This window comes from Bubalus bubalis, chromosome 8, assembly GCF_019923935.1.
Source record: "Bubalus bubalis isolate 160015118507 breed Murrah chromosome 8, NDDB_SH_1, whole genome shotgun sequence".
Taxonomy (NCBI): Eukaryota; Metazoa; Chordata; class Mammalia; order Artiodactyla; family Bovidae; genus Bubalus; species Bubalus bubalis.
The window spans coordinates 49,578,604-49,604,979 of NC_059164.1; the positions used below are offsets into that span (position 1 = coordinate 49,578,604).

Genomic DNA, 26,376 nt, shown 5'->3' on the forward strand with positions numbered 1-26,376 from the left:
GACGTGGTACATAAAAGATGATTTGAAAAACTTTAAAGGGCTATTCAAATTAATTCACAGCACTAAATGTGAAATACAGATGTTAATGATTATCTGTACTTATCTGACTTCCAATTTCCATAACCCCCCTCTCTACATCTGACCCCAATATTATAGTTCAAGAAGAAATCTTAACCTTAGTTATAATTCCTTATTTCTTTTTGCTAATAGACTGCTTTGGCAGTAAGTTAGTTTCTTAGTTTCATTGATCTTAGTTACATTCTGACCTTTGTTCTGATTCTCATTACTGAACTTCTGTCTTATTCTTTGTTCTTTATAACATTTCTAGGTAATCTGATCACTACTATTCTAGTACCACTTCAACTGGGTTTAGTCAATGTTATTGGTTGAATTGTGTACCTTACAGAAATACACTGAAGTCATAACCCCCGATACCGCAAATGTATCACTTTCAAATGTGATTTTATTTGGGAACAGGGTTGTTGCAGATGTAATTAGATGAGTAGGACAGGCACTTAATCTGACTAGTGCCCTTATAACAAAAGGAAGACAACCAAGGACAAGGACAGACACACACAGAGAACACCATGTGATGACAGAGGCCGAGAATGGAGTGATGCAGCTACAAGCCAAGAACTGGCAGGGATTGTGGCCACCATCAGAAGCTATATAAAGGGAAAGAAAAATATCTGCTAAAGCTTTCAGAGACAACGTAGTCCTGCTGACACTCCTAACCTCTAGAAACGTGAGACCATACGTTTCTGTTGTTTAAAGTCACTTAGTTTGTGGTACACAGTGAAAGAAGCCCTAAAACTAAGACAGTCTTCTTGTCACTTTCTTTCCAGAAATGTTATAGACAAATTGTTATAGACAATTTCTTAGTATTAGTAGTGACTATGCTTACTTCCCATTACACACCTCAGAACACCCATTAACTAATGGAATTTGGGTTAAAAGCTCACATTTGTATATATACTAGACATATACTTGTTAAAATATTCTTTCTACAATTTCCACATGATTTTGTCCTCCAATTATCTAACAAATTCCACAGCAGAAATAAGTTCTACTCTTGTCTTGTTCTACTCAGACAAATTCTAAGTCCTATAAAATATTACAACAGTGACTAACCATGTATCAACATATTTTTCTTTTACTTTGCTAATCAGACTAAATGCTCCAACCAAAATACATACTGACTGAATGGATACAAAAACAAGAGCTGTGTATTTGCTGTCTACAAGAGTCATTTCAGATCTAGAGACATATACAGACTGAAAGTGATGAGATGGCAAAAGGTATTCCATGCAAATGGAAATCAAAAGGAAGTTGGAGTTGCAATTCTTATATCAGACAAAATAAACTTTAAAATAAAGAATGCAAAAGAGACAAAGAAGGACACTACATAATGATCAAAGGATCAATCCAAGAGGAAGATATAAAATTGTAAATATATATTCATTCAACATAGGAGCACCCCAACATACAAGGCAAATGTTCAGTTCAGTACAGTTTAGTCGCTCAGTTGTGTCCAACTCTTTGCGACCCCGTGAACCACAGCACACCAGGCCTCCCTGTCCATCACCAACTCCCAGAGTTTACCCAAACTCATGTCCATTGAGTTGGTGATGCCATCCAACCATCTCATCCTCTGTCATCCCTTTCTCCTCCTGCCCTCAATCTTTCCAGGCATCAGGGTCTTTTCCAATGATTCAGTTCTTCGCATCAGGTGGCCAAAGTATTGGAGTTTCAGCTTCAACATCAGTCCTTCCAATGAACACCCAGGACTGATCTCCTTTAGGAGGGACTGGTTGGATCTCCTTGCAGTCCAAGGGACTCTCAAGAGTCTTCTCCAACACCATAGTTCAAAAGCATCAATTCTTCGGCATTCAGCTTTCTTTATAGTCCAACTCTCACATCCATACATGACTACTGGAAAAACCATAGCCTTGACTAGACGGACCTTTGTTAACAAAGTAATGTCTCTGCTTTTTAATATGCTGTCTAGGTTGGTCATAACTTTCCTTCCAAGGAGTAAGGGTCCTTTAATTTCATGGCTGCAATCACCATCTGCAGTGGTTTTGGAGCCCCCCAAAATAAAGTCAGCCACTGTTTCCACTGTTTCCCCATCTATTTGCCATGAAGTGATGGGACCGGATGCCATGATCTTAGTTTTCTGAATGTAGAGCTTTAAGCCAACTTTTTCACTCTCCTCTTTCACTTTCATCAAGAGGCTCTTTAGTTCTTCTTCACTTTCTGCCAAAAGGGTGGTGTCATCTGCAACAGGCATAAAACAAGAAACTGACAATAACACAATAATAGTAGGGGAGTTTAACACTCCACTTACATCAACAGACAGATCATTCAGATAGCAACTCAAAAAGGAAACAAAGGCCTTAAACGACACATTAGACCATATGAACTTAATTGATATTTATAGAGGATTCCATCTGAAAGCAGAATACACATTCTTTTCAAATATACGTGAAACACTCTCCAGGATAGATCCATGCTGAGCCATAAAGCAGGCATTGATAAATTTCAGAAAACTGAAATCATATCAAGCATCTTTTCTGACCACAAAGCTATGAAACTAGAAATCAACTACAAGAAAGAAAGAAAAAAAAAAACACACAAACATGCGGAGGTTAAACAATTTACTACGAAATGACCAATGGATCACTGAAGAAATCAAAAAGGAAATAAAAAAATACCTACAGATAAATGAAAATGAAAACACAACAATCCAAAACCTATGCAAATCATCAAAACAGTTCTCAGAGGGAAGATTACAGCAAATCAAGCTTACTTCAGGAAACAAGAAAAATCTCAAATAAACAACCTAAAGCAACTAGAGAGGGGACAAACAAAACATAGTAGAAGGAAAGAAATCATAAAGTTCAGAGCTGAAATAGAGACTAAAAACAATAGAAAAGTTTATGAAATTAAAAGCTGGTTCTTTGGAAAGATAAACAAAATTGATAAACTTTTAACCAGATTCCTTAAGGAAGAAAAAGAGAAAGGTCCCAAATCAACAAAATCAGAAATGAAAAAGAAGTTACAACCAACCTCACAGAAATACAAAGGGTCATAAGAGACTACCACAAGCAAATATAGGCCAATAAAATGGACAACCTAGAAGGAACGGTCAAATTATAAGAAAGGTACAATCTCTCAAGACTGAACCAGGAAGACAGAAAATATGAACAGACCAATTAGTAGTACTGAAATTGAATGAGCAATTTAAAAACTCCCAATAAGCAAAAGTCCAGGACCAGATGGCTTCTCAGGTGAAGGAACTTTTGAACTCATTTTACAAGGCCACCATCACTGAGATACCAAAACCAGACAAAAATATCACAAAGAAAGAAAATTACAGGCCAACAGCACTGATGAACATAGATGTAAAATTCCTTAACAAAACATTAGCAAACTGACTCCAACAACACAGTAAAATGATCATACATCATGATCAAGTGGGATTTATTCCAGGGATGCAAGGCTTTTTCAATATCTGTAAATCAATCACTGTGATATACCACATTAACAAATTATAAAATAAAAACCATATGATTATCTCAATAGATGAAGAAAACGTTTTACATAAAATTTAACATCCATTCATGATTAAAACTCTTCAGAAAGTGAGCATAGGGGGAACATTATAAAAGCCATATATGACAAATCTAGCTAACAAACCAAGCCAAGATCATACTCAGAGGGAAAGCATTATGTCTAAGATCAGGAACAAGATAAGCATGCCACTCTCACCATTTTTACTCAACACAGCTTTAGAATCTTAGCCACAGCAATTAGGGGAAAAAAATTCATTAAAAAAAGAGGTAGAACTGTCACTGTTTACAGATGACATGATGCTATATAGAAAATCCTAAAGATGCTACCAGAAAACTACTAGAGCCTATCAATGAACTTGGTAAAGTTGCTAGATACAAAATTAATATACAGAAATCTGTTGCATTTCTATACACTAATACAAAAATACCAGAAAAACAAATTTAGGAAATAAGATATTATCATATTGAGTTAAATAAGTCAGATAGAAAAAGACAAACATTCTATGCTATCACTTATATGCGGAATCTAAAAAAAAAATGATACAAATGAACTTCTTTACAAAACAGAAATAGACTCACAGAAATAGAAAACAAATTCACAGTTACCAAAGGGGATAATAGGGGCAGAAGGAGAGACATGTTAGAAGTTTGAGATTAGCATATATATATATATATATATATATATACACTACTTTGTTTGAAATAGGTAAACAACAAGTACCTACTATATAGCATGGGGAACTATACTCAATATCTTATAATAATCTATAATGGAAAATAATCTGTAAAAGAATAAATAAAACTTAATCACTTTGCTGTACACTTAAAACTAACACAACATTAACTGTATTTCGACAGAAAAGATGCTAGACAGTAACATGAAAGTATACAAAAATGAAATGAAAATAGAAAACTCTCTGGAAAAGGTAAATATACAGACAATTATAAAATACTCAAGTATTTATAATGTTAGCACATGAATCACTATTAGTCCTGGAATATAATTTAAGTAGCAAAAGAATTTTAAATAACTATAAATCTATGTTACTAGATACACAATATAAAACATGTAATTTGTGACATCAATAAAATAAAGCTGGGGGGTAGGTAAGGGTAAAGAAGCAGCATTTTAATATGCAATTTGTTATCAGTCTAAAACAGATCGCTATAACTTTAAAATATTTTATGTAATCTCAGTAGTAACCACAAATAAGACATATAGAAGATGTATAAGAGGAAATGAGAAAGGAGTCAAAGTTCGGTTCAGTCACTCAGCCGTATCCGACTCTTTGCAACCCCATGAACAACAGCATGCCAGGCCTCCCTATCCATCACCAACTCCCGGAGTTTACCCAAACTCATGTCCATTGAGTCGGTGATGCCATCCAACCATCTCGTCCTCTGTCATCCCTTTTTCCTCCTGCCCTCAGTCTTTCCCAGCATCAGGGTCTTTTCCAATGAGTCAGCTCTTCGCATCAGGTGGCCAAAGTATTGGAGTTTCAGCTTCAACATCAGTCCTTCCAATGAACACCCAGGACTGATCTCCTTTAGGAGGGACTGGTTGGATCTCCTTGCAGTCCAAGGGACTCTCAAGAGTCTTCTCCAACACCACAGTTCAAAAGCATCAATTCTTCAGTGCTCAGCTTTCTTTATAGTCCAACTCTCATATCCATACATGACTACTGGAAAAACCATAGCCTTGATTAGACAGACCTTTGTTGACCAAGTAATGTCTCTGCTTTTTAACATGCTGTCTAGGTTGGTCATAACTTTCCTTCCAAGGAGTAAGTGTCTTTTAATTTCATGGCTGCAATCACCATCTGCAGTGGTTTTGGAGCCCCCAAAATAAAGTCAGCCACTGTTTCCACTGTTTCCCCATCTATTTGCCATGAAGTGACGGGACCGGATGCCATGATCTTAGTTTTCTGAATGTTGAGCTTTAAGCCAACTTTTTCACTCTCCTCTTTCACTTTCATCAAGAGGCTCTTTAGTTCTTCTTCACTTTCTGCCATAAGCGTCAAAGTATATTACTTACAAGGAAGGTAGCAAGAGAGAAAAAGAGACAGAATAGCTGCAAGACATATGGAAAACTATTAATAAATGGCAATAGTAGGTCCTCCTCTATAAATAATTACTTTAAAATGTAAATAGATCAAAATTCCCAAAGATTTGTTAAATATATTAGAGAAAAACCCAAACAGATCCATCCATATGCTATCTGTAAGAGACTAAATTAAGAGCATATGTATGCTGAAAGTGAAAGAATGAAAAAAGACACACCATGCAAGTAATAACTGAAATACAGCAGGTGTGGCCATAATTATAATAGACAAAACAGTCTTTAAGTCAAAATCTGTCACAAGAGACAAAGGATATTTTATAATGATAAAAGTGTCAATTAACCACAGAGATATAACAATTATAAATATATAGGCACCTAATATCAGAAATCCCAATATATGAAGCAAATATTGATAGAATTACAGAACTGAAGACTGAAATATACAGCAACCCAACAATAGTAAGAGATTTCAATAGTCCAGTTTTAATAATGGATAGAACAACTAGACAGAAGTTCAGTAAGGAAACAGAAGAGTTGAACAATGCTATAAACCAATTAGACTTAACAGACATAGAGAACATTCCATCTAACAGAGCAGAATACACATTCTTTTTAACTGTACATGGAACATTTTCCAAGATAGACCACATGTTAGATCACAAAATTAAGTTTTAACAAATTTAAGAAGATTGAAATCATACCAAGTATCTTTTCTGGCCACAGTGGGATGAAACTGGAAATCAATAGCAAAAGGAAAACTGGAATATTCACAAATATGTAGAATTCAAACAACACACTCTTAAAGAATAAATGAGTCAAAAAAGAAACAAACAATATCTTCAGGAAAATAAAGATGAAAAAAACCCAACATACCAAAACTTATGGAATACAGTGAAAGCAGTACTAAAAGGGAGTTTATGGCAGTAAACACTGAAAAAACAAGGAAGGGTTCACATTAATAACCTAGCTTTATATCTCAAAGATATAGAAAATAACAAACTAAGTATAAATTTAGCAGAAGGAAGAAAATAATAAAGCAAAAATAAATGAAGCAAAGAATAGAAAAAAAGTCAACAAAACTTATGAATTTTTTTTTAATCAACAAAATTGACAAATCCTTAGTTAGACTAAGAAAAAAAAAGAGAGAACACATATAAATAAAATCAGAAAAAAAGAGAGGGCCCTTAAAGTGAAAGAGGAGCTATTACAACTGATTTTGCAGAAACAGAAAGGATTATAAGAGACTGCTATGTAAAAAATAAAAATAAAAAAGAGACTATTATGAACAATTTTACACAATAAACTACATAATCTATAAGAAACAGACAAATTTCTAGAAGCATAGAACCTAACAAGACTGAATCATGAGGAAATTAAAAATCTAAACAGATCTATAATCAGTGAGGAAACTGAATCAGTAATCAAAAACTTCACAGCAAAGAAAACCTAGGACCAGATTGCTTCTCTGGATAATTCTACTAACATGTTAAAGAGGAAGTTACCAATTCTCTTTAAATTCTTCCAAAATATTAAAGAAGAAGCACATTCCCAATCACATTTTATGAGGCCAGTATTACCATGATCCCACAGCTAGAAAAATATGCTGCAATAAAAGAAAATTACAGACAAATACTTCTGGTGAATAGTGATATAAAAATATTCATCAAAATAATAAAAACTAAATTCAATAGCATCTTAAAAGCATCCCAGCATGACCAAATGAGTTTTATTCCTGGGATACAAGGATGGTTGAATGCATGAAAAGCAATCAATTTCACACACCACATTAACAGAATAAAGAACAAAAATTAAATAATTATCTCAACTGATGCAGAAAAAACATTAACAAAATTCAATAACTTTTCATGATAAAAACATGCAACAAACTAGGAATAGAAGAAAAACAGTTCAACATAATTAAGACTATATATGAAAAGCCTGCAGCTAACATTATACTCAACATAGAAAAACTGAAATCTTTTCCTCTTCGATCAGGAATAAGGCAAGGATGCCCACTCATCACTTCTATTTAAATAATACTGGAAGTCTTAACCAGAGCAATTAGTTAAGAAAAACAGGGATCCAATTTGGAAAGAAAGAAAGATTACCTCTGTTCTCAGATGACATATTCTTATACAAACACAACTAAACATTACACACCTTAACCCACACACAACTGTCAGAACTAATAAATTCAGCAAGTTTCAGGATACAAAAACAAAAGGTAGAAATCAGTTGTGTTTCTTAAAAGGAAATTAAGGAAACAATTTAATTTACAATAACATTAAAAGGAACAAAATACTTAGGAATAAATTCACTTAAGAAGGAACAAGACTTCTATACTAAAAACTATAAAACCCTGCTATATGAAATAAAGACAATGCAAATAAATGAAAAGACACCCTATGTTCATGGACTGGAAAATTTTATATTGCTGAAATGTCCATACTATTCAAACCAATCTATACATTTAATACAAACCCTATGAAACAGGGGGGGTTTCCCTTGTAGCTTGGTCGGTAAAGAATCTGCCTGCAGTGCAGGAGACCTGGGTTTGAACCCTGGGTTGGGAGAATCCCCTAGAGAAGGAAATGGCAACCCACTCCAGTATCTTTGCCTGGAAAATCTCATGGACAGAGGAGCCTGGTGGGCTGTAGGCCATTGGATCGCAAAGAGTTGGGCACGACTAAGCAACTAGCACTTAACACTTACTATGAAAAACCCAAAGATATTTTTGGAGAAATTGAAAAGTCATTCTACAATTCATATGGAATCTCAAGAGATCCCAAATAAATCTTGAGAAAAGACAAAGTTGGAGGCCTCAAACTTGATTTCAAATCATTACAGATACAGTAATTATAACAGTGTGGTACTGCATAAAGATAGACATATAGACTAACTGAACAGAACAGAAATAAACACTCACACATATGGTTATATGATCTTGGACAAAGGTATTAAGCTCACAAAATGGGAAAAGGACAGTATCTTCAACAAATGGAGCTGGCAAAACTGGGTATTGACATGCAAAAGAATGAAGTTGGAGCTTTATCTTACACCATATACAAAAAATAACACAAAATGGTAACAGTTAAAGGCCTACACATAAGATCTAAATCTGGAAAAGAAAACAGGAAAAGAGCTTCATGAAAATGGATTTGGCATTGAAAGAGACAAACTTAAAAACCTCTGCACATCAAAGAAGATAATCAATAAGTGAAAAAGCAACCTACAGAATAGGAGAAAATATCTGCAAAATCATATATATGATAAAGGGTTAATGTCCAAAATAGTGAACTAAACTCAGCAACAATAAAAAACCAATTTTAAAATGTGCAAAGGACTTGAGTAGAAAATATACAAACAGCCAAAAAGCATATGAAAAGATGGTTTATCATTACTAATCATTAGAAAAATGCAATGAGATATCACACACACATAGACACACACAGATAGACACAGATAGACTTAGAAAATGGCAAGTATTGGTGAGGATGTGGAGAAACTTGAAATTTGTGCACTGTTGGTGAGAATGCAAAATGATGTATCACTATGGAAAACTATATGGAGGTTTCTCAAAACCATAAACATAGAATTATTATATGATCCAGCAATCCCACTTTTGGGTATTCAACCAAAAAAATTGAAAGTAGGATGGAAGATATTTTGCATCACCATATTTATTTTAGTATTATGCCTAATACCCAAGAGGTGGAAGCAATCTAAATGCCCATGGAAAAATGAATAGATAAAAGAAAATGTGGTAAATATGTACAATGGAATATTATTCATCCTTAAAAAAGAAGGAAATCCTGTCATATGCTATAACATGGATGAATCTTAAGGACATCATGTTAAGTGAAACGAAATAAGTTATTCACAAAAAGACAAATAGTATATGATTCCACTTATATGAGGTATCTAAAGTAGTAAAATACATAGAAACAAATTAGAATAGTAGATGCCATGATTTGGAGCGAGGGGGAGATAGGGAGCTGTTGTTCCATGGGTACAGAGTTATAGTTCTGCAAGATAAAAAAGCTCTAGAGAGCTGTACTCTTGCCTGGAAAATTCCATGGACAGAGAAGCCTGGTAGGCTGCAGTCCATGGGATCACTGAGAGTCAAACATGACTGAGTGACTTCACCTTCACTTTTCACTTTCATGCATTGCAGAAGGAAATGGCAACCCACTCCAGTGTTCTTGCCTGGAGAATTCCAGGGATGGCGGAGCCTGGTTGGCTGCCACCTATGGGGTTGAACAGAGTCGGACACGACTGAAGCGACTTAGCAGCAGCAGCAGCAGCAGCAAAGAGCTGTACAACAGTGTGAATATAGTTAACACTACTGAATATAATTAACATTCATAGCAATGTGCATATAGTTACGACTATAATTAAAAATAGTTAAGAAAGTAATTTTTGTCTTACATGTTTTTAAAAAACAGTTAAAATCATACAAAACTTCCAGGCCCAGAAATCACAGCACCATCTTACAAAATTACAATTAATGTAATATAATGTAAGTTACATTTCCTACCTGCCTCCCATCCTCTCTCTCTTTCTTCTCCATTCTCTACCCCTTTCCTACTTGTATTCCATTCCATCTCTCCTTCTTCCCCATTCCCCACCCCTTTAGCTCCAATTCCAGCAGGGTCAAAATTAAAATTATAAATTTTAAACAAACTAATTTTCTAAACAGAAAAAATAACTCACAAACTCTATCAGTTCCTGGTAATAGTGAACGAGTTCACCAAGACTAAACACAGTGTTATAGTGCTGCCTGTATTCTTTTACTTAAAAAAAAAACAACAAAAAAGTTTTTATGGATAGCATAGTTTTATGGAGAAATCTTACATCAAGCACATAGTGCTTCCAAAAGTTAAGGATTACTAACAGTGCTTTTTACTTGAATTCCTTTTTTAACATAGAAAGAACATCAGACTACAGAGGCTTACAAAAAGACTAACAAAACCCCAAAAAGTCAAAAAAGAGATGTGGAAAACTTTCTTTGAAAATAACTAATGATAATGACAAACATTGTTTTCCTGGATATTCTGCCATTATTTTGGCCCTTCCTCACATGTTACCACTAGAATCTTATAGGAGCTGCCTCCTGCCAACATAAGCATTGTGTGAAACTTTACAAACATAGCTGGGAAGAATAGACCAATGACCTCTGTATGACTTCTTAGCAACTTTGCAATATGGAGGCCTAATTTGATATGTGGATTTGGTGGTTTGACCAGCCTTGGCTAACAACAGGTCCACATGCAGGGGAGGGTGCAGTGGTTCCCTACTCCAGAGCACCAACTCAGTCTCATGCTCTGTGAGTCACAGTGGCAGAAGAAAACCTCCTTCCTGGCTGTCTTGACTCACTCTGGAGCAGAAGGGGATGCTCATTGGGATTGTGGTCCTGTATTACGTGAGAGACCATGGTGAGCTAAACAGACTCACCAAAATGCAACTAAATCCCTCAAATTAGGAGAGAACAGGATGAGAATGACCAAATTCACTGATGTTTTGGGTTGGCAAACTTCTACGAAGTTCTAACATTAGCTCTGGTCCCATAAGTCAAGTTTTACTTAGTCTTTTAGACTTCTAATACTTAAACTGCTGCAACTGAAGTTGTATCTTCAATAAATTCTATAGAAATTTATATTCTGTTTAAGAGTAAATTAGTATTTAAAGTCTATCTTGGATCAGACCCAAATATCCCAACTTGTCTCAGAACTCATGTCTTTTTAGATGGTATGGATACTACTCTTCCTAACAGGTATCCATTATTTTATTCTTCTCCAGGGTTGGTGTGTTTTTCTTTTTTTAAGTCAAAATTGCCAGTCCAGGTTTGATACAGGATCCTTGGGGCTGGTGCACTGGGATGACCTGAAGGGATGGTACGGGGAGGGAGGTGGGAGGGGGGTTCAGGATGGGGAACATGTGTACGCCTGTGGCGGATTCATGTTGATATGTGGCAGAACCAATACAATATTGTAAAGTAATTAGCCTCCAATTAAAATAAATAAATTTAAATTAAAAAAAATCATTATTTATATATTTAATAGTAATACTTACTGGGAACTAAATTGCAATGTACATCAGTGATTTTGGAACCAAGCAGGACCTTGCTGGGCTTTCTTGAGGACAGATCCCTACCTGTACCCCACCTCCCGTCCATAGAAAAGCTTTAGCTTCCTAGGCCTTTATCAAGTTCTAAAGGGCAAATTTAACCAGAGAGGTGAGAAAACGCTGAAACAAATGAACAAACAAAGACAGTCAAGCAAGACAAAATAATTATAGTTTACCCATAAAACAAGATCAAAGACCTTTCATTCCTCCTTAAAGGCCATAGATAATTAGTTCAGTTCAGTTTAGTCCCTCAGTCATGTCCGACTCTTTGCGACCCCATGAACTGCAGCACGCCAGGCCTCCCTGTCCATCACCAACTCCCGGAGTCCACCCAAACCCATGTCCATCAAGTCGGTGATGCCATCCAGCCATCTCATCCTCTGTCGTCCCCTTTTCCTCCTGCCCTCAATCTTTCCCAGCATCAGGGTCTTTCCAATGAGTCAGCTCTTCACATCAGGTGTCCAAAGTATTGGAGTTTCAGCTTCAACACCATTACAATGAACACCTAGGACTGATCTCCTTTAGGATGGACTGGTTGGATCTCCTTGCAGCCCAAGGGACTCTCAAGAGTCTTCTCCAACACCACAGTTCAAAAGCATCAATCCTTCAGCACTCAGCTTTCTTTATAGTCCAACTCTCACATCCATACATGACCACTGGAAAAACCATAGCCTTGACTAGACGGACCTTTGTTGGCAAAGTAATGTCTCTGCTTTTTAATATGCTGTCTAGGTTGATAATAGATAGGTAATATCCTGAGCCATATCCTTGAGTTGTTTTACAGATACTAAAATCCGCACCAGCCAGGAGAAGTTAACTGTGTGCTGACCAGCAACATGTCAAAACTAGACCAGCTGGAATCAGAGGTAGATGATTTCAGTTCCCCAAACAGTATTTTGTTATCTTATCATCAACCAATCAGAGAATTGTGGTCAAGTTGATCACATACTGCAATCCTTTCCCTCATGCTATCTTTAAAAACCCTTCTCTGAAAGCCACTGGGGAGTTCCAATTTTTTAGCACAAGCTGCACATTTTCCTTGCAATAAATATTGCATTTTCCTTCACTACAACCTAGTGTCAAAGCATCAGCTTTGCTGTGCATTGGGCAAAGAGATTCAAGTTTGGTTTGGTAACAATATGTCTAATTATTAAATTACTAAAAGGACTGTCCCTTTTAGACAAACTTCTAAGATTATTTTAGTTGCAAACTAGTAATAAAGGGAATGTTAATATAAGAAAAATGTTAGGAAAAATGTGTTAACCTCTTCTTTCATCATATGACCAATCACAGGTCCTCTCAGAATCTAAAATGATTTATCAGTTAAGATAATTCAGGGGCCTATAGTTTCATGTATTCACCATTCAATCATGGCTACCCCCGAGGTTATTAAAACATTATTACCACCATTGCTTTTCCTATAATTCTTGTCCTTCATCTTCCACTTACTTTCTTACTGCTTTATATAACTTACATCCTTAAAATTCCAAAGTACAATTTATCTTTTTAAGTAAATATTCTCATATTTTTAAGATGGCTGCAGTATCTTGGAGGGGGCTGGTCAAGGGCAAGTCAAAACACCCCAAATACTTCTACCATTATAAAGTTGCCTTGTCTTGATTCAGCACGTGCTTGGTTGTTTGAAACTTTATCTGCTTTCCTGACTCCAGCAAATTTTATTCTGACTGTTTCTGCTTAATTTTTCAATTGTTCTGTAGGGGAATAGACCACTGAAGGTGCCTACTCTACTGTTTTCACCACTGACATTCTAAAACATTTTTCTTGTGGAGGACAGCACTATACTAGGCTAAGGGACACTAAAATATTAATGACACCAATCAACATGCTCAATTCTTTTTGAGCTATAATTGAGTATATGGTATCAGACCAACTTCTCACCATGAATAAGTTCAATGTTGGATGAAGTATGAAAAGGAAACAGTTGCATTTGAGAGTATGGAAAGCAGTTAGGAAAGCTAGCTTAAGTACCTCATCTTAGATAGCCTGGTAGTAAAATTTTGTCACCAGGAGATATACTCTAAAACTTAATAAAGAAAGAAATTATTTCAAATTTAATCTCAGAAAAGCAAAAAGTAATGAAAAGCAAGCACTTCCCAGGTGGTGCTAATGGTAAAGAACCTGCCTGCCAATGCAGGAGACCTAAGAGATGTGGGTTCAATCCCTGGGTCAGGAAGATCCTCTGGAGGAGGGCATGGCAACCCACACTAGTATTCTTGCCTAGAGAATTCAATAGACAGACGAGCCGAGAGGGCAACAGTCCATAGGGTCACAAAGAGTCAGACACAATTGAAGTGACTTAGCACACACACACAATGAAAGCAAAATAAGACACTATAGATCTAAACTAATATTGTCCATTTAAAATAAATAATATTTTGTTGGGTTTTAAAATGATTAAATACAATTAAACTAAGCACCAACTGTATAAGAATTGGAAATTGAGTAAATGAAATTAAAGTTTCAAAGTCCTTGCATTATGCAGAAGCTAAATAAAAGTATTAATTTGCAGAAGAGTCTAATAAGTCAAAGATTCATTTTGTAATGAAAAAGTCAAAGAATAAGAAAAATATCTATAAAACAATTATCTGACAAAGAATCATATCTAGAATATAGCAAACTAACTAAAAATCAGTAAGAAAAACACAGATAATCTAATTTTATTTTATTTATTTATTTATTTTTTTGGGTATCTACAGTTCTGACTTTATTTTATTTTATTTTATTTTATTTATTTTTTTCCCCATGGATATTTTTTTTTAATTTTATTTTTAAACTTTACATAATTGTATTAGTTTTGCAAAATATCAAAATGAATCCGCCACAGGTATACATGTGTTCCCCATCCTGAACCCTCCTCCCTCCTCCATCCCCATTCCATCCCTCTGGGTCGGCCCAGTGCACCAGCCCCAAGCATCCAGTATCGTGCATCGAACCTGGACTGGCAACTCGTTTCATACATGATATTTTACATGTTTCAATGCCATTCTCCCAAATCTTCCCACCCTCTCCCTCTCTCACAGAGTCCACAAGACTGTTCTATACATCAGTGTCTCCCTTGCTGTCTTGTACACAGGGTTATTGTTACCATCTTTCTAAATTCCATATATATGCGTTAGTATACTGTATTGGTGTTTTTCTTTCTGGCTTACTTCACTCTGTATAATAGGCTCCAGTTTCATCCACCTCATCAGAACTGATTCAAATGCATTCTTTTTAATGGCTGAGTAATACTCCATTGTGTATATGTACCACAGCTCTCTTATCCATTCATCTGCTGATGGACATCTAGGTTGCTTCCATGTCCTGGCTGTTATAAACAGTGCTGCGATGAACATTGGGGTACACGTGTCTCTTTCCCTTCTGGTTTCCTCAGTGTGTATGCCCAGCAGTGGGATTGCTGGATCATAAGGCAGTTCTATTTCCAGTTTTTTAAGGAATCTCCACACTGTTCTCCATAGTGGCTGTACTAGTTTGCATTCCCACCAACAGTGTAAGAGGGTTCCCTTTTCTCCACACCCTCTCTAGCAGTTATTACTTGTAGATTTTTGGATCGCAGCCATTCTGACTGGTGTGAAATGGTACCTCATAGTGGTTTTGATTTGCATTTCTCTGATAATGAGTGATGTTGAGCATCTTTTCATGTGTTTGTTAGCCATCTGTATGTCTTCTTTGGAGAAATGTCTATTTAGTTCTTTGGTCCATTTTTTGATTGGGTCATTTATTTTTCTGGAGTTGAGCTGTAGGAGTTGCTTGTATATTCTCGAGATTAGTTGTTTGTCAGTTGCTTCATTTGCTATTATCTTCTCCCATTCTGAAGGCTGTCTTTTCACCTTGCTAATAGTTTCCTTTGATGTGCAGAAGCTTTTAAGGTTAATTAGGTCCCATTTGTTATTTTTGCTTTTATTTCCAATATTCTGGGAGGTGGGTCATAGAGGATCCTGCTGTGATGTATGTCAGAGAGTGTTTTGCCTATGTTCTCCTCTAGGAGTTTTATAGTTTCTGGTCTTACGTTGAGATCTTTAATCCATTTTGAGTTTATTTTTGTGTATGGTGTTAGAAAGTGTTCTGGTTTCATTCTTTTACAAGTGGTTGACCGGATTTCCCAGCACCACTTGTTAAAGAGATTGTCTTTAATCCATTGTATATTCTTGCCTCCTTTGTCAAAGATAAGGTGTCCATATGTGTGTGGATTTATCTCTGGGCTTTCTATTTTGTTCCATTGATCTATCTTTCTGTCTTTGTGCCAGTACCATACTGTCTTGATAACTGTGGCTTTGTAGTAGAGCCTGAAGTCAGGTAGGTTGATTCCTCCAGTTCCATTCTTCTTTCTCAAGATCGCTTTGGCTATTCGAGGTTTTTTGTATTTCCATACAAATTGCGAAATTATTTGTTCTAGCTCTGTGAAGAATACTGTTGGTAGCTTGATAGGGATTGCATTGAATCTATAAATTGCTTTGGGTAGTATACTCATTTTCACCATATTGATTCTTCCAATCCATGAACATGGTATATTTCTCCATCTGTTAGTGTCCTCTTTGATTTCTTTCACCAGTGTTTTATAGTTTTCTATATATAGGTCTTTAGTTTCTTTAGGTAGATATATTCCTAAGTATTTTATTCTTTCCGTTGCAATGGTGAATCGAATTGTTTCCTTAATTTCTCTTTCTGTTTTCTCATTATTAGTGTACAGGAATGCAAGGGATTTCTGTGTGTTGATTTTATATCCTGCAACTATCTATAAAATATAAAATATCTATAAAACAATTATCTGACAAAGAATCATATCTAGAATACAGCAAACTAACTAAAAATCAGTAAGAAAAACACAGATAATCTAATTTTAAAAAGGGCAAAATACTTGAATAGGCATTTCACAAGATAATATCCAAATGATATACAAACATGTGAAAAGATGCTAAAATTTTTTGTCATTCACAAAATGCATATTAAATCCATAATGTGATAACCTACAGATGCATCAGAATGTATAACATTACCAAAAATCCACCATGCTGTTTTCCATAATGGCTGCACCATTTTACATTCCGACCAATAGGGTACAAGGGTTCCAATTTTTCCATATCCTTGCTAACACCTGTTATTTTGTTAATATCCTTCTTAACTAATGTGAAGTGATATCTTACGGTGGTTTGATTTGCATTTCTCTGATAATCAGTGACATAAAGCACTTTTTCATTCATCTGTTGGTCATTTGTATGTCTTCTTTGGAGAATGTCTAAATCCTTCACCCATTTTTTTAGTTTTATTTTTTGTTTTTTTTTTGCTAAAGAATTGTAGGAGTTCCTTATATTTTTTAGGAAGTTATGCTTTGTTAAATTCACAGTTTGCAAATGCTTTCTTCTATTTTTAGGTTTCCTGTTCCCTCTGTTGATTTTTTCATTTACTGTGCAGAACCTTATGGTTTGATGTAGTCCCACTTGTCTATTTTTTGCTTTTGCTGCCTGTATTTTTGGTGTCACATCCATGAAATCATTGCCAAGACTACTCTCATGAAGCTTTTCCCATTTTTTTTCTAGGGGTTTGGGTTTTACAGTTTCAGGTCTTAGGTTTAAATCTTTAATCCATTTTGAACGATTTTTGTATATGTTCTAAGATAGGGGTTTATTTTCATTCCTTTACATGTGAATATTCAGTGTTCCAAACACCATTTCCTGAAGAGATGATCCTTTCCCCACTGTGTATTCTTGGCACCCTTGTTGACAATCAGCTGCCTATATGTGTGGGGGTTTATTTCTGGGCTCTTTATTCTGTCCTATTGGTCTGTATGTCTATCTTTATCCCATTATCACACTGCCTTAATTATGGCAGCTTTGTAATATATTTGAAATCAGGAAGTGTGATGTTCTCAGATTTGTTCTTCTTTCTTAAGGTCACTTTGGGTATTCTGGGGCTTTTAGTGTTCTATATGAATTTTAGAATTATTTCATATTTGTTTTAAAAATGCCAGTGGAATTTTAATGGAAACAGCATTGAATATATACATTCCTTTTGGTAGTCTGAACATTTTAATAATATTAAGTCTTCCAATCTATGAACACAAGATGTCTTTCCATTTATTTGTGTTTTAATATCTTTCATCAGTGTATTGCAGTTTCATGTTCATTGTTAAACTTATCCTTAAACATTCTATTGATTTTGATGCTATTGAAAATGAGACTGTCTTACCATTTCTTTTCTTTGGTGGTTCATTATTAGTGTATGAAAATGCAACTGAATTTTGTATATTGATTTTGTATCCTGAAACTTTCCCGGATTGTTTATTAGTTCTAATAGGATTGTTCCATGTCCAGTTCTATCTGTTGCTTCTTGGCCTGCACACAGATTTCTTAGGACACAGGTAAGGTGATCTGGTATTTCCAATTCTTTAAGAGTTTTTCAGAGTTTGTTGTAATCCGCACACTCAAAGGCTTTGGTGTAGTCAATAAAACAAAAGTAGATATTTTTCTGGAACTCTCTTGCTTTTTCAATGATCTGGCAGATGTTAGTAATTTGACCTCTGGTTCCTCTGCCTTTTCTAAATCCAGCTTGAACATCTGGAAGTGCACTATTCATGTACTATTGAAGCCTGGCTTGGAGAATTTTGAGCATTACTTTGCTAGCGTGTGAGATGAGTGCAATTTTGTGGTAGTTTGAGCATTCTTTGGCATTGCCTTTCTTTGGGATTGAAATGAAAACTGACCTTTTCCAGTCCTACGGCCACTGCTGAGTTTTCCAGATTTGCTGGCATAGTTAGAACTGAACATGGAACAACAGACTGATTCCAAATCAGGAAAGGAGTACGTCAAGGCTATATATTGTCACCCTGCTTATGTAACTAATATGCCGAGTACATCATGTGAAACACCGGGCTGGATGAAGCACAAGCTCGAATCAAGATTGCTGGAAAAAATATCAATAACCTCAGATACTCAGATGACACCACCCTTATGGCAGAAAGTGAAGAACTAAAGAGCCTCTTGATGAAAGTGAAAGAGGAGGGTGAAAAAGTTGGCTTAAAAGTCAACATTCAGAAAACTAAGATCATGGCATCCAGTCCCATCACTTCATGACAAACAGATGGGGAAACAATGGAAACAGTGACAAGTTTTACTTTTTGGGGCTCCAAAATCACTGCAGATGGTGACTGCAGCCATGAAACGAAAAGACGCTTGCTACTTGGAAAACAAGCTATGACCAACCTAGACAGCATATTAAAAAGCAGAGACATTACTTTGTCAACAAAGGTCCATCTAGTCAAAGCTATGGTTTTTCCAGTAGTCATGTATGGATGTGAGAGTATGAGTGCTGAAGAATTGATGTTTTTGAACTGTGGTGTTGGAGAAGACTCTTGAGAGTTCCTTGGCCTGCAAGGAGATCCAACCAGTCCATTCTGAAGGAGATCAGTCCTATTATACTTGTTGGAAGGCCTGATGCTGAAGCTGAAACTCTAATACTTTGGCCACCTGATGTGAAGAACTGACTCAATGGAAAAGACCCTGATGCTGGGAAAGATTGAAGGCGGGAGAAGGGGACGACAGAGGATGAAATGGTTGGATGGCATCACCTATGTGATGTACATAAGTTTGAGGAGGCTCTGGTAGTTGGTGATGGACAGTGAAGCCTGGGATGCTGCAGTCCATGGGGTCACAAAGAGTCGGACATGACTGAGTGACTGAACTAACTGGATAGGATTGTGTGTGTGTATAATCTTTCAGTTCAATTCAGTCACTCAGTCATGTCCGACTCTTTGTGATCCCACAAATCGTAGCACGCCAGGCCTCCCTGTCCATCACCAACTCCCGGAGTTCACCTAAACCCATGTCCATTGAGTCGGTGATGCCATCTTTAGAGTTGTCTATATATGAGATCATGTCATCTACAAATAGGGACAATTTTCTTTCCTTTTCAATATGGATGCCTTAAAATTTTTTAAAGATTATTTAATACTTTTCTTTTTTTGGCTATGCCACATAACCTGTGGGATCTTAGTTCCCCAGACAGGGACTGAACCTAGGCCCTCAGCAGTGCAGGCTTGGACTAACCACTGGACTGCCAGGAAATACCTTGGATGGCTTTTTATTTATTTTTCTTGACTAGCTGCTCTGTCTAGGACTGCCTATAAGTTGCACATAAATGGTAAGAGTGGGTACCCTTGCTTTGTTCCTGATCTTAGAAGGAAAGCTTTCAATTTTTCACCATTGAATACGTTAACTGTGGGCTTCTCATATCTGATCTTTATTGTGTTGAGGTGCCTTCTGTCTATACTTAATTTGCTAAGAGCTTTTATCAGGAAGGAAAGTTTAATATTGTCAAATGTTTTCTCTGCATCTGTTGAGATGATCATATGATTTTCATCCTTCATTTGCTAATGTAGTGAATCATACTGATTTATTTGATTATGTTGAACCATCCTGCCATTCCATAAATAAATTCCATTTGATTATGGCATAGACGTGTGTTCTCAGTCACTCAGTCATGTCTGACTCTTTGTTACCCTGTGGACTGTAGCTTCTGAGTCCAGAGGATTATCATGGCAAGGATACTGGAGTGGGCTGCCATTTCCTCCTCCAAGAGATCTTCCCGACACAGGGAACAAACCTGCATCTCCTCAGGCTTCTACATTGGCAGGTGGATCTTTACTACTGAGTCATCTGAGAAGTCCATATACTCTTGAATTCTGTTTGCTAGAATTTTTGTTATAAATTTTTGGGTATACATTCACCAGGGATATGGAGCTGCAATTTTCTTTTCTTGAAATGCGTTTTTATGGTTTTGTTATCAAGGCAATAGAGGCCTGATAAAATGGATTTGGAAATGCTGCCTCCTCTTTGAATTTTTGGAGAAGTCTGAGAAAGACTGGTGCTGATTCTTCCTTAAATGTTTAGTAGAATTCACCAGTGAAGCCATCTAGTCCTGGCTTTTCTTGTTTGAAGATTTTTGACTACTAATTCAATTTCCTAATTTGTTATTAGTCTGTTTATATTTTCTATAACTTTTACCATTTGATCCAGTAATTCTACTCCTGGATATATATTCAAAAGAAGTGAAATCAGGATCTTAAACATATATCTTCATTACCATGTTTTGTGTGCATTCTCAGTTGCTTCAGTAGTACCTGACTTTTTGCAACCCCATGGACAGTAGCCTGCCAGGCTCCTCTCTCAATGGGGTTCTCCAGGCAAGAATACTGGAGTGGGTTGCCATGCCCTCCTCCAGGGGATCTTCCTGACCCAGAGATCAAACCCGTGTCTCCTGCATTGCAGGCGGATTCTTTACTCTCTAACTCATGGGGGAAGCTCATTTACCATGTTTATTGCAGCATAATTTACAACAGTCAAGATCTGGAAACAACCCACACTTCCAACAACAGATGAATGGATAAAGAAAATGTGGAATATGCACACAATGGAATGTTATTCAGCATTTTTATAAAAGGAAATCCTACCATTTGGGATATCACGGATGGGCCCAGGAGTAAATATTATGTATATTTTTGTGTGTGCTAAGTTGCTTTAGCCATGTCCAACTCTTTTCGACCCCATGGACTGTAGAATGTCAGGCTCCTCTGTCCTTGGGATTCTCCAGGCAAGAATACTGGAGTGGGTTGCCATGCCCTCCTCCAGGGGATCTTCCTGACCCAGAGATCAAACCCGTGTCTCCTGCATTGCAGGCGGATTCTTTACTCTCTAACTCATGGGGGAAGCTCATTTACCATGTTTATTGCAGCATAATTTACAACAGTCAAGATCTGGAAACAACCCACACTTCCAACAACAGATGAATGGATAAAGAAAATGTGGAATATGCACACAATGGAATGTTATTCAGCATTTTTATAAAAGGAAATCCTACCATTTGGGATATCACGGATGGGCCCAGGAGTAAATATTATGTATATTTTTGTGTGTGCTAAGTTGCTTTAGCCATGTCCAACTCTTTTCGACCCCATGGACTGTAGAATGTCAGGCTCTTCTGTCCTTGGGATTCTCCAGGCAAGAATACTGGAGTGGGTTGCCATGCCCTCCTTCAGGGGATCTTCCTGACCCCAGGACCAAATCCACATTTTCTGTGGTTTCTGTATTGCAGGTGGATTCTTTACCACTGAGCCACCAGGAAGTCCATCTATATCTCTACTTTTTTATAAAAAAAATTCATTTTTCATTTTAAATGCTCTTTTATCTAAGTAACAGCTGTTTTTTTTTTTTTTTTTTTTTTTGACTGAAGCAAAAGCTAAAGTGCTACTCCATGTATTTCTTGCCTTTTAAATACAATCAGGTAACAAATAATTGCATCATCTAGTTCTAATTGCTTAAAAGGCACGTTATATAAATCAGCTACGCAACCAGAGACACCTTCTTACTCCGACATTGCTTCATTTGGTTCAATCATCACTTTTTCTTTATAGCATCTGTTTTTTCTAGTCAATTCTCAGAGATTTCTGGAATACAAAATTCAGACCTAATACCTCTCATGGGCTATTTCAGCAGTTGTGTGGTCCCAGAACCCAAACTTGGAAGGGGCAGAGAAGTTTTGTGGCTCAGGTACCTTGGTCTGGAGGAGTGTGAGGTGAGGGCTAATTTGAACTGTACTTGGGGGAGGGGAGAGGGCAATCTACAGTTGTAGCAGCATTTCCTACCTGCATGCATGTGTTCCTTTTATGGCACCAACCATCTGAAAGGTAGACATCAATGTCCAGCTTAGCTCATGGCTCACATGAAGTTCATAGGGAAGAGCTGGAGATGCAGCATTGCCATGGAAAATATTATGTCTGGAAATAAGTCAGTCATAAATTACAAATATTGCACGATTCCATTTAAATGAAGTATTTAGTATAGTTAAACTCACAGATGCCAACAACAGAATGGTGGTTGCCAGAAGATGGGGGAGGATAAAACTAGGGATTTTTCAGTGGTTATAAAGTTACAGTTATATATAAGATTAATAAACTCTAGAGATTAGCTGTACAACATAGGGCACATAGTTAACATAAGTTGTTCACTTAAAGACAGTAGTTCTCTTGCTACGTGTTCTTACCATTAAAAAAAGTGCAAGGGGACACAAGAAATCTTTTAGTGGTGATGAGTATTTTTTTTAATTTTACTTTATTTAAGTATAGTTGATTTACAATGTTGTGTTGGTTTCTGGTGTACAGAAAGTGATTTAGTTATATATATAAATTCTGTTTAATATTCTTTTCTATTATGGTTTATTATAAGATATTGAATATAGTTCCCTGTGCTATACAGTAGGGCCTTGTTGTTTATCCATTCCATATAAAATAGTCTACATCTGCTAATCCCAGACTCCCAATCCATCCTTCCCCCCTCCTCTGTGCCTTGGCAACTACAAATCTGTTCTTTATGTCTGTGAGTAATTTCTGTTTCATAGATAAGTTGAGTTCTATCATATTTTAGATTCCACATATAAGTGGTATTATATGCTATTCTGTCTTTCTCTTCGATTTACTTCACTTAGTATGATAATTTTTAGGTCCATCTGTGTTGCTGCAAATGGCATTCTTTCTTTTTTATGGCTAAGTAGTATTCCATTGTAAATATGTGCCACATCTTTGTCCTTCATCTGTCAATGGACTTCTGGGTAATTTTTGTATCTTGGCTATTGTAAATAGAGCTGCTAGGAACATATAAGCATATGGATCTTTTCAAATCAGAGGTTTGTCAATGGATATGTTTATTACCTTGTTTGTGGTAATGGTATCACAGGGTCCAAAATCATTAAAATGTATACATTAAATACTTGCAACTTTTGTATATTGTTTCAGTAAAGTTTAAAAAAATAAAAAAAGATGAATGCAAAACTGAGAATTTCAAGTGGTGGCAAATACATGAAGAAACTGGAATTTTCATTCACTGCTAGTGGACTATAAATTGCTAAGACCAGAAATCTATTTGGCAGTATCTACTAATACTGAATATATGTACATCCTGTGGCTACTAGTACTGAATATACATACATTTTCTGGTATATACTAGGTATATATCAAAATCAAATGTATAACTATGTGCATCTAAAGGTACAAAAATATTCTTAGCAGCATCATTTTTACTCACTCCAAACTTTAAACAACTCAATGTTAAGCAATATTAGACTAGACAAATAAATTTTTGGAATTACATAAAAATGAATAAACTACTACTATATTCTTTAATATGTATCAATCTTACAAATTTTTATTGAGTGAAAAGAGCCACACAAGGGAATATACTATGTGTGGTCATTTATAACCATTCAAAAGCAGGCAAAGCTAATTCTGGTTATAAAATTCAAAATAGTGGCAACTGTTGTGTGGGTTCTGATGATTCATATGGAGTATAAGATCTTTTATATTTATGGTAAACATCTAAAAATCTTGATGTAGGAGATGGTAACACAAGTTCATTCATTTTGTTACCAAGATACACACTAGGGATTATTGCACTTTTGTACATATGCCATCTCTTAACAATTTTTCACACACATCCATTAAGAAAATTTTTTAAATTGTATTTCATTAATTTTTGGCAAAGGCATAGTGCAAGGGGTACTCGTATATTTAGTGTACAAATGTCAGTTGTAGCAGCTACTTAAAGGAGTACAAGGAAGGAATCTACTACTGAGATTTAAAATGTGCTCCATCCAGCACTTCCACATATTAGTATCTTTCCCTAGAGAACACTTGGATATACGTGCAAAAAGGCACAAACACACGTTGAAGGTTGCAACATTTCTAACTAAAAAACCAGAAAAGAAACAAACATGTCCGAGGGAAAGGGAATCATAAGTTAAATCTATTGGTTCTGAGAACTACCATGTAGTATTTTAAAAGAAAGAGGTAAATGTGTGTGTGTGTGTGTGTGTGTGTGTGTGTGTGTGTGTGTGTATAGAAAGATCTCAAGGATGACTGGGGGGAAAACAAACATCTACAGGTATGTAAATGCAGAGAACTAGAAGTCACCACATGTGAAAGTCATTCAGTCGTGTCCCAGTCTTTGCGACACCACAAACTATCAGTTCAGTTCAGTCGCTCAGTCGTGTCCGATTCTTTGCGACCCCATGAATCGCAGCACGCCAGGCCTCCCTGTCCATCACCAACTCTCCGAGTTGACTCAGACTCACGTCCATCGAGTCAGTGATGCCATCCAGCCATCTCATCCTCTGTCGTCCCCTTCTCCTCCTGCCCCCAATCCCTCCCAGCATCAAAGTCTTTTCCAATGAGTCAACTCTTCGCATGAGGTGGCCAAAGTACTGGAGTTTCAGCTTTAGCATCATTCCTTCCAAAGAAATCCCAGGGCTGATCTCCTTCAGAATGGACTGGTTGGATCTCCTTGCAGTCCAAGGGACTCTCAAGAGTCTTCTCCAACACCACAGTTCAAAAGCATCAATTCTTCGGCGCTCAGCCTTCTTCACCACGAACTATACAGGCCATTAAATTCTTCAGGCCAGAATACTCGAGTGCGTATCCGTTCCCTTCCCCAGGGGATCTTCCCAACCCAGGGATCGAACCCTGGTCTCCCGCATTGCAGGCGGATTCTGTACCAGCTGAGCCACAAGGGAAGCCCGGAAGTCACCATATAGTGACTGGTTTTTAATTACTCCCTGAAAACGATTAGCTAATGTGTGACGTTTAAATTTATGGTTATATGTAATTTAACATGAATAATAGCACTTATATCTTTGGAAGGATACCCCAAAAATCAGCAACACTCAAATTATTGACTTCAATAGGCGAACCGAGTGCCTGAGGACCTGGAAGCGGAATTCCCTCTATGTAACTCGCTGCTGCTGCTGCTAAGTCGGTTCAGTCATGTCTGACTCTGTACGACCCCATAGACGGCAGCCCACCAGGCTCCCACGTCCCTGGGATTCTCCAGGCAAGAACACTGGAATGGGTTGCCATTTCCTTCCCTAATGCATGAAAGTGAAAAAATAAAGTGAAGTCGCTCAGTCGTGTCCGACTCCTAGTGACCCCAAGGACTGCAGCCCACCAGGCCCCTCCGTCTCTGGGATTTTCCAGGCAAGAGTCCTGGAGTGGATTGCCATTGCCTTCTCCGATGTAACTCTCTAGTCCTTCATATATTTGAACGGTCTAACTGTAGGATCTATAGGAAAAGTAGTTTCATTAAAATATAATCTGAAGTCAAATAAAGGAGGTCAATTTCGAGCGAAAACCTATACAAAAAAAAAAAAAGTTGACTGCTATTAAAACTGATTGGGAAGATCCCCTGGAAATGGCAACCCACTTCATCATTCTTGCTGGAAAATCCTACTGACAGAGGGGCCTGGCGGGCTACAGTCCATGGTGTCGCAAGAGTCGGACACGACTTAGCAACTAAACCACCACCACCACCACTATTAAAACTGAAGTGTTATGCGCTAAGAGCGCTGAGAGAGTATCCTAAGTCAGGGTGGAGGTGGGGCTGGGGCCGATGAGAATTCAAAAGCTGAGGTAACTCTTGAACAGGGAAATTGAATGTACTACGTTTTCACTTCTGGAGCGCCCAAGGGCCCTGAAATCCAGTCCCATGATTATTTCCCAGAGTTGGACCCTAAATTGCCACCAAAAGACTGGGGGAATTCCGCCAGAAGAATCTA

General features: G+C 36.9%; 1 long non-coding RNA gene across 3 annotated transcripts in view; it reads right to left on the reverse strand.

Moving 5' to 3' along the window:
* The window catches only part of LOC112586485, a 141,267-nt gene that overhangs the window by 114,595 nt on the left and 296 nt on the right, over positions 1-26,376 (reverse strand). For 2 of the 3 annotated variants that reach the window (XR_006552752.2, XR_006641312.1), the window contains exon 2: positions 22,421-22,552. The exons of the other annotated variant lie outside the window; for it this stretch is intronic. This is a non-coding gene — a long non-coding RNA (uncharacterized LOC112586485). The remainder of the gene's footprint in view (positions 1-22,420; positions 22,553-26,376) is intronic. 3 annotated transcript variants of the gene reach the window in all.